The sequence below is a fragment of the Dipodomys merriami genome, unplaced genomic scaffold (assembly GCF_024711535.1).
Source record: "Dipodomys merriami isolate MVZ:Mamm:240054 unplaced genomic scaffold, mDipMer1.0.p SCAF_140, whole genome shotgun sequence".
Lineage (NCBI taxonomy): Eukaryota > Metazoa > Chordata > Mammalia > Rodentia > Heteromyidae > Dipodomys > Dipodomys merriami.
The window spans coordinates 3,123,168-3,134,005 of NW_027202716.1; positions in this window are offsets into that span (position 1 = coordinate 3,123,168).

Here is a 10,838-nt window from a genome sequence, read left to right on the forward strand (position 1 = left end):
AGGTCTGTTTGGACATCATCAAAATATTCATAACCATGAATATGAAAAATAATAAAATCAGGGACATTATTAAAGGGAAGAAGAAAAGGAATGTTCTGAGGGGGGACCAAGATGGCGACGGGGCAGTAGGGAAACGCCACAGCTCTCTCCAACCAAAAAGAGAGTTCGAGTTCCAACGCTTAATCTCCCCAAGAGACCGACAACAACAAAAAGACGAACACTCAGAGAAAAACCAGAGGCGGAGAATAACAAAAAAGAAAGAGGAAAAGAATTTCAAAACAGAACAAGTTTACATTCCCACCAACAATGAAGTAAGGTTCCTTTCTGTCCACATCCCCTCCAGCATCTGTTGTTATTAGAGTTCTTGATTTTTGCTGTTCTAACTGGAGTGAGGTGATATCTCAATGTTGTTTTGATTTGCATTTCTTTTATGGCTAGGGATGTTGAACATTTCTTCATGTGTCTATTGGCCATCCTTCTTTCTTCTTCAGAGAAGCTTCTCTTTAAGTCTTTCGCCCACTTATTTATTGGGCAGTTGTTTCTTTGAGGATTTGTTGTTGGGTGGTTTAATTTTTTGAGTTCCAAGTATATTTTAGATATGAGACCTTTGTCCGTTGTATGGCTAGTAAAGATCTTCTCCCAATCGGTGGGCTTTCTATTGATCTTGCCAGCTATGTCATTTGCCCTGCAGAAGCTCTGCAATCTTATGCAATCCCATTTGTCCAACCTTTCTTTGATTTGTTGTGCTTCCGGGTCTCTATTCAGAAAATTATGTAAACTTGTTCAACCACTTTGGAAAGCAGTATGGAGGTTCCTCAAAAGACTTCACATAGATCTCCCCTATGATCCAGCAATCCCACTTTTGGGCATTTACCCAAATGTTTACAAACAAGACCACACTAAAGCTACCAGCACAACTATGTTTATTGCAGCATTATTTACCATAGCTAAGATATGGAACCAACCCAGATGCCCCTCAGTAGATGAATGGATCAAGAAAATGTGGTATATATACACAATGGAATTCTATGCCTCCATCAGAAAGAATGACATTTCCCCATTTGTTAGGAAATGGAAAGGTTTGGAAAAAATTATATTAAGTGAAGTAAGCCAGGCCCAAAGAAGCATAGGTCCCATGGTTTCCCTTATTTGCAATATCTAGTATAGGTATGAGTCAAGCAGAAAAGGCCAGCTAATGTGATGTTAGGAAAATGAACCCTTAAATATGTATTTTAATGTTTGCGTTTCTTTCATGCATGTGTTTCTAATGCATTTATAAGATTATTTCTTTGTTGCTTTGTATGTCCCTCCCCCACAGTGGAACCCCTGCTTTCACTATATTTGATGTCAGTATATCAAGTGGAGGAGATGGGGACAAACAAGTCGTTTAAGGATTCAGGTGGACCTGTTGCAACAATGAGAAGTACAAAATGTCATGTCAAAACCAGCTTTACAATTTCGGTGTGGGGGGGGGGAGGGGGGTATAATTGGGTGGGGGGAGGGGGGTAAAATTGGGTGGGGGGAGGGGGGAGGCAGGGAAGGGAAGTGAAGTGTAAACAAAGGAGGAGGCTGCAATGCTTGGTAAGAAATGTATGCATTATCCTGCCCATGTAATTGTAGCCCCTCTGTACAGTATGTTGTCAAATAAAATAAAATACAATTTAAAAAAAAAAAAAAAAAAGAATTTCAAAACAGAGAAAAGCGAAGACCCCTCCCCCAACCTTTACTGGCCGCGCGGCAGCGCGCCAAGCCGCCGGCCAGCCGGCCCGGCGGGGGCTGTGGGAGCCCCAGAGAAACAGCAGAGACACAGGGGGCCACTTTCAGAACATCTGGTACTGGTTTGCAGAACAGCAGATCACCAGGAACAGAGAAACCTACCAGCCGGGAGTCTCCACGAGGATCCCACCCCCACCCCTCACTCTCCACCCGAGCAGAGAGGCTCCATCCCGCCAAAGTCGCTCGGCATCAGCAGAGTGACAAAAGGACCTGCGGCAGACCACCCGGCCCGCCGGATCGCGATCGCAACGATCCAGCACTCTCCACCCGAGCAGAGAGGTTCCATCCCGCCAAAGCGGCTCGGCGCGACAAAGGGTCCTGTCTGCAGACCACCCGCCCGCCCGATCACGATCGCAACAACCCGGCGGGGTCACTTGGGCCCCAGAGGTACCGAGAAGAAGCTGCCTGAGCGTGGACACTCTTGACCCAACAGCTTCGACAGAGGCAGAGACAGAAAAGAATCACACAGAGCCACCACCGCCCAACCCAGCCCGGATTGCAACAACAACTGACGACCTACACCACACAGAAACAACCAGCTCCAGGGTGAGTACCCCACAGGGGAAGTGTATCCCTCAAGGGAGACCAGAGCTGGAGGGAATCCCCAGACCCTGACCTAGACTCCCTACCCCAGCACCCGGACCACAGGACCCACTAAAACTGGGAACTGTTTGAGAGCTCCACCAGCCCGTGGAGCACACTCAGCTGGCCAGGCTAGAGCAAGAGCACCCCTGGAAGGGAGCTTAAATGCCCAAGCCAGGAACAGCGCCCCTGGGTCAAGACTACCAACAGTAGAAGAAATTTGAACTGTGTCCCCCAGGCTGTATAACCTAGGGGGTATACACATCAGCACAGGCCTAACAAGCGCGCTCCAGGCTGGGGCCGGAACCAAGCCCGGGGATCCGGCACCTGAACAACACAACCAACTCCTCCCAATTGAAGTAAAAAGCTGAGCATACGCCTCAACAGAGGGGAGAAAACCAGGAAACAACACTCCCCCGGGAAGCACGCCTGTGACAACAAAAGACCTGGAGGCCCAGGACAAGAGAAGCCCAAACCCCACCAAAACTCCACCCATATACCCTAGACTGGGAATTGGGCAACACAGGCTGCCAGCACCTGATAGTAAGCAGGAGCTCAGACTGTTAAGGCGGCTCAGCAATAGAGTGATAGTCTTGGATGTATGAGGCCCTGGATCTGATTCCTCAGCATCACAAAAGCAAAAAGTGTCAGAAGTGGTGCTGTGGCTCAAACGGTAGGGTGCCAGCCTTGAGCTGAAAAGCTGAGGGACAGCACCCAAACCTAGAGTTCAAGCCCACAACCAGCCCAAAACAAATAAACAAAAACACATCAGGAGCCCATAGCAGACTCCAGCATTTGGGAGAGTGCATCCAGAGCATCTGTTCTTCACAAGAGCACCCGTAGGAGCAAACACAAGCAGTCTAGGCTGCTCAACCCTTCCAAAGGCGGGAACTGTCAGCAATCTACAGCAGAGAGCTGAGAATCCTAAGTAAGTCAGAATAGCAGCTGGAAATAGGCTCCCAACAGAACCCAGATCAGGCACAGACTCTCTCTACCAATACAGAATCAGCAACCAAGCAAAGACAGACACACCAAAACAAAATTGAAGAGCAGTCTCCTGAACCTCCATGCGAAAATCACAGAGAAAAATCACAAGGTTTACTACCACCCAGGACAGCAAGCTCACCTCAAAAGCCAGCAGCCACACAGGGGAGAGCCCCAGTGGGAGCAAAGCAGGAATGGAAGACAAAGGCTACTTCCAAGGGTTGCTGGAGGCAATGACTCAAGAAATAAAGCGAGAAATTTATCAGAAATTGAAAGAGCACAAGGATGAACTATCCAAAGAGATACAGGGTATCAAACAAGAGATGCATGCAAAAATAGAAGCTGCACAAACCTCAATAAGAAGTGAGATAAACGCCAAATTAGAGGTAATGCATACCTCATTGAGAGGTGAGATCAGTACTCTGAGAACCAACATTGAATCCATAAAGGGATCCATTTCCTCCATGCAAACCACAATAGAAGCCACTGTCAACAGAGTGAATGAAATGGAAGGTCGAGTGTCAGATACAGAAGACAGAATACACCAACTGGACCAAAAAGTGACAGATATGGAAAAATTACTCAAATTAAACCAAAGGTATATTCAAGAGCAAGCAGATAATGCTAAAAAATTTAACCTTCGCATAATTGGAGTGGACGAAGGTGAGGAATTCCAGAGCAAGGGAATGCAACACCTATTTAACAAGATAATCAATGAAAATTTTCCCCACCTCAAAAACGACCATCTTAACTACATCACAAAAGCTTATCGAACACCCAACAAGCAAGACCCCAGGAGAAACACTTCTAGACACATTATAGTAAAAATGATAGATCTGAATAATAAGGAAACAATCCTGCATGCAGCAAAAATGAAGAAGGAGCTATACTACAATGGGAAAAAAATAAGAATTACTGCAGATCTCTCCACACAAACAATGAATGCAAGAAAAGCCTGGGAAAGCACCATACGAGCCCTGAGAGCCAATAACTGCCAACCCAGACTGATCTACCCGGCAAAGCTAGCATTCACATTTGATGGAGAACTGAAAACTTTTAATAGCAAAGAAAAACTAAATGAATACATAAACATTAAGCCAGCATTACAAAGAATTCTAAGAGGGGGGACACAACCTGAAGAAAGCAGCCAGGAACTGGGGCCTGCCCCAAACAGGCATTACTCAAAGTCTAACTGAGCAAGCACAGGAGGAAAGGAAAAAAGAAAAACTTAGGAAAACGGAATGGCAGGGACAACAATGCATCTCTCTATACTTTCTCTTAATATAAATGGGCTGAATTCGCCAATTAAAAGAAAACGAACTGAGGACTGGATAAGAAAACAAGACCCATCCATCTGTTGCCTTCAGGAGACCCACCTCTCAGCCAAACATACAAACAAACTCAGAGTGAAGGGGTGGAAAAGGATCTACCAATCAAACGCCCCCAGTAAGAAAGCAGGTGTAGCTATCCTGATATCTGACAAAATAAACTTTTCATTAAAATCAGTACAGAAAGACAAGGACGGACACTACATATTAATAAAGGGAACAATCCAAGAGGAGGATATAACCATCATCAACTTATATGCCCCAAATATTGGTGCACCCAGATATGTCAAACAAATGCTCTCAAACTTACAGAATAAAATAGATCCCAATACGATAATACTAGGAGACTTTAACACACCACTCTCACCAAAGGACAGGTCTACCAACCAGAGGATTGGCAAAGAAGCTACCGAATTAAGAGAGGCCATACTTCAAGCGGAATTAACTGACATCTACCGAGTATTTCACCCTAAAACAACACAGTACACATTCTTCTCAGCAGCTCACGGAACTTTCTCCAAAATAGACCATATCATAGTTCATGCAAGGAACTTAAGCAAATACAAAGGGATCGACATAATCCCCTGTATCCTATCTGACCACAGTGGAATCAAGCTAGCTCTCAATAACAAAGCATACCGCAGAAATTTCTCCAATACATGGAAATTGAACAGCACACTCCTTAACAATGCCTGGATAACAGAAGAGATCAGAGAAGAAATAAAGCACTTCCTACAACTCAATGAAAATGAAAACACCTCACAAAGAAACTTGTGGGACACAGCAAAAGCAGTCCTGAGGGGCAAATTTATTGCCCTCAGTGCCCACATCAAGAGAATGGAGACAGACCAAGTAAATAACCTCATGTTGCAATTAAAACAGCTAGAAAAACAGGAAAAAATGGAACCTAAAGCTACTAGAAGAAGCCAGATAACCAAATTAAAAGCAGAGATTAACCAATTAGAAAATCAGAAAACCATAACCAAAATAAACCAAACAAAAAGCTGGTTCTTTGAAAAAATAAACAAAATTGATGGCCCATTGGCTAGATTAATTAAAAAAAGAAGAGAGGAAACCCATATTAATAGGATTAGGGATGCCACGGGAAACATCACCACACGTACCCAAGATATCCAAACAATTCTAACAGACTACTTTCAAAAGCTATACTCTCTAAAGGAAGAAAATCGGGCAGAAATGGATGCATTTTTAGAGAAATACAAGTTGCCCAAACTGAGCAAAGAAGAAGTTAACCAATTAAATAAGCCAATATCCTATAATGAGATACAGGAAGCTATCAAAAGTCTTCCAACAAAAAAAAGCCCAGGACCAGATGGATTCACAGCAGAATTCTATAAGACCTTTAAACAAGAACTAATACCCATACTCCTCAAGCTCTTCAGAGAAACAGAGAAGGAAGGAGCTATCCCAAACTCATTCTACGAAGCCAATATCACACTCATCCCCAAACCAGGCAAAGACCCAACCAAAAAGGAGAATTACAGGCCAATCTCCTTGATGAACACAGATGCAAAGATCCTTAACAGGATTCTAGCTAACAGAATCCAGAAACACATAAAAAAAATAATTCACTATGACCAGGTAGGCTTCATCCCAGAGACACAGGGATGGTTTAACATACGTAAGTCAATAAATGTAATCCAACATATCAACAGAGCCAAGGTCAAGAATCACATGATTATCGCTACAGATGCAGAAAAGGCCTTTGACAAAATTCAACATTCATTCATGCTAAAAGCTCTGGAGAAAATAGGAATAGAAGGAACATTTCTAAAAACAATAAAAGCCATTTATGACAGACCAATAGCCAATATTATACTTAATGGGGAAAAGCTACAACCAATTCTCCTAAAATCAGGAACAAGGCAAGGATGCCTACTGTCTCCACTCCTCTTCAATATAGTCCTAGAACCCTTAGCCAGGGCAATAAGGCAAGAAAAAGATATTAAAGGGATCCTCATAGGAAAAGAAGAAGTTAAACTATCCCTTTTTGCAGACGACATGATACTATACCTCCACGATCCCAAAAACTCCATCCCCAAACTCTTAGAAATCATAAATCACTTTGGCAAAATAGCAGGATACAAAATAAACCCACAAAAATCAGTTGCCTTCCTATACACTGATAATGTACAGGAAGAGAGGGAAATAAAGGGAGCAACCCCATTCACAATAACCTCCCGAAAAATAAAATATTTAGGAATTAACCTAACCAAAGATGTAAAAGAACTATTTAATGAGAACTATAAAAAGTTAAAGAAAGAAATTGCAGAAGACACTAGGAAATGGAAAGACCTCCCATGCTCCTGGATAGGCCGACTTAATATAGTAAAGATGGTAATACTTCCAAAACTAATATACAAATTCAACGCAATTCCTATTAAAATCCCAATGACGTACATCACTGAAATACAGAAAACAGTCCAAAAATTCATATGGAACAACAAAAGACCTAGAATAGCCAAAACAATTCTAGGGGATAAAGACAATATGGGAGGGCTATCCATGCCGAACTTCAAACTCTACTACAGAGCTATAATAACAAAGACAGCATGGTACTGGCACAAAAACAGACCCGAAGACCAATGGAACAGAATAGAAGATCCAGAAATAAATCCACAGGCCTACAGCCAGCTGATATTCGACAAAGGAGCCAAAGACATACAATGGAAGAAACACAGCCTCTTCAACCGCTGGTGCTGGGAAAACTGGGCAGCCACATGCAGAAAACTAAAAGTGGACCCCAGCCTATCACCATGCACCAACATCAACTCAAAATGGATTAAAGACCTTAACATTAAACCTGAATCTCTGAAACTACTGCAGGACAGAGTAGGAGAGACACTTGAACTAATAGGCACAGGAAGGAACTTCCTGAACAGAGTCCCAGGGTCACAACAAATTGGAGAGAGACTCGACAAATGGGACTACCTTAAAATAAAAAGCTTCTGCACAGATAAAGCTATCGCAACCAAGCTAGAAAGACAACCAACTAATTGGGAAAAAATATTTACCAGCAATATATCAGACAAGGGGTTAACATCCTGTATATACAGGGAACTCAAGAAACTAATCCCTCCCAAACCCAACACACCAATTACTAAATGGGCAAGGGAACTAAAGAGGGACTTCTCAAATGAAGAAATAAAAATGGCAAAGAAACACATGAGGAAATGTTCATCATCCCTGGTGGTGAAGGAAATGCAAATAAAGACAACCCTGAGATACCACCTTACCCCAGTCAGAATGTCCCACATCCACAAATCAGCCAACGACAAATGCTGGAGGGGATGTGGAGAACGAGGAACGCTATTACACTGCTGGTGGGAATGTACACTCATACAACCACTTTGGAAAGCAGTCTGGAGGGTCCTTAGAAAGCTAAAGATTGACCTCCCTTACGACCCAGTCATACCACTTCTAGGCATCTACCCTGAACAACAGGAACCAATATACAAGGACACGTGCACCTCCATGTTTATTGCAGCACTGTTCGCAATAGCTAGGATATGGAAACAACCTAGATGCCCCACCACAGATGAATGGATCCAAAAATTGTGGTATCTATACACAATGGAATATTATGCAGCCATTAGAAATGACAAAATAATGGCATTTGCAGGGAAATGGATGGAGCTAGAAGGAATCATGTTGAGCGAGGTAAGCCAAGAACGAAGAGACAAACAGTACATGGTCTCCCTGATAAGTGGATGATGAATCCAAAATGTTAGGTGATATGACAAAACTAACAGGACTTAAGAAACAAAGAACTCCCACTCATCTGGTTGAACCACTACTAAATATCCCCATGCTGCTGATCACATATATGGTATATAACATATGAGCACCGTTATATATTACAGACTGTGATAGACAATTTGCTCCAGGAAAGTTAGAATGAACTTGTGACTTTAAATGAGCATCATTATTCCACAATACTGTGAATTTCCGGAAATTAAGTAATCACTTAATCACGATCAAAAAAAAAAAAAAAAAAGAACCTTGGGGAAGGGAGGGAGGGAGGGGATGGTAGGGGGAAAACAATGGAGGGGGTAACAATGTTCAAGAGGAAGTGGAAGTGTACTCATTACCTCACTCATGTAACTGTAACCCTCTGTATAGTATCTCTACAATAAAAAAAATTAAAAAAAAAAAAAAAAAAAAGGAATGTTCTGACGAAAGTATGAAGAATGTGAGTACCAGAGTGGACAAGATTGGAGGAAAGTGATAAATAAGGAAACAAAAAAGGAATAAACACATATTTACAGAAGAAAAGGAAGGAAAGAATTTTCAGGAAGATATTGAAGGAAACCTACTATTTGGATTTGTAAAGTAAAAGGACATAGACAAGTTCAATAAGAACAGTGTTTTGGTGAAAGTTATATTGATAAAATGTTGAGATGTGAATGTGTGGACAAAATTCTGGATCGATTAATTCAACAGATCCTGTTGATTCTAAATGTTGGGAACAAATGCTTTAATCCTGACCTTAGAAATATTATACAGATATAACTGTCATGAACTTTTCTTAGTGGTATTCTGTGAATATTTTTGAAAACTTTTTTTAGCTAGGAGATTATAGATTGAACTACAGCACAACAAAGCCTAATTTGTCCTACAGTTCCAATTAGTGACCCATCTATGCATATCATTTTGGGATTTTATTGAAATATATTTAGATATGTTTGGATATCTTATCAGCCTACTCATTATAAATGTAGGACAAGTAACACCAAGTATTAGGTTGAACATACAACTTTAATGATGTGACTGAAGACTCCTGGAATTGATTCCTCTTTAGAATAGAAAATGCCTCAATAGCAATTGACACATCATAACTGCCATATACACTATTGAAATCTAAATCTTGTTAGGTATATCTCCATGCTGAAATAACACTGTCAACCAACCTGACACAAGTTCTTATATGTAGGAAAATGTTCTTATAAACTTCAAGCTTTTATTGAATGGAAAAATTCAGACATTACTCTCACCACGAGGATTAAATGCCTAACAAGATAAGACCTTTTGCTTTAATGCTTTTCTTTCACTTTCTCATACACATTGTCAAGTAGTGAAGGATTCTGATTTAACAATAAGACAATCGTGACTTGTATTAACACAACATCTAGGATCTAATGTTAATTTGGATACTTACTAATTAGCTCCAAATTTTGTGGATATTTATATTTCTCCTGGGTAAACTAATGAACTCCATGAAAATGTCCCTAAGGAGCCTTTCAATTCTAATATCACTGTCTCAAAATGCTTTAAATTCTACATCCTTTAATGTGGGCATAGGGTTGAGTATTACCCTATTGCTTAACATGGACAAAGTACCTTCATACATAGACTGGGCGTGTACAAACAAGAAGTGGTAGTTGAACAATGTTCTTAGCAGTTTGTAAAGATGAAATGGAAATAGAGCAACTATGAACTCAAAAGGAATGTGCAAAGAAGACAAAGGCACAAAGTAGAATGTGCCAAGAAAAGCTAAAGTATAATTTCAAATAATGTGCTCAGGTGTGAGGGTGTGTTCAAAGTACAGGTTCAGACAATATAGTTGGATATCTTGGGCGGAAAACTGCTTAAACTGTTCTGGGATAATTGTACAAGTAGAAGCCCCTAATTCTGACTCTAATCAGCCACAACATCATCAATTTACCAAGTGCAAAGTGAGAAAAAGAGGGCTGATCACAGTTAGTGTTGAAACAATGGCAATAACATAACTTTTCTTGTAAGTCTTCATTTATTTTGGAGCATTTAAGTAGGGAAAAGCCAAGTAAATATTTTGCATGTACCTAAATTAAGTGGGACTTATTATATTGGTATCTCTTTAACTTGGAAGTTTTAGATTATGTCTTTTTGTACTCTAACTTGGGATAATGATCTGCTGTCAGTTATTTTCTTCTCTTACCATTTTTTGCCCTTCCACTTACATAATTATTATTTAAAGAGACATAATTGAGCTTGCATTTCTCAATTCTTCAAATTTATCTGAACTACTTCATACTTCTGGCAGCCTCCTATATCTTTCTCAAGGGAAACATTTAGTCACTACCATTTTTATCCTACATGATATTGGATATCTTCCTGGCTAATTAGTGCAAGATATACATTAGACTCATCCTATATCTCAACATTTGT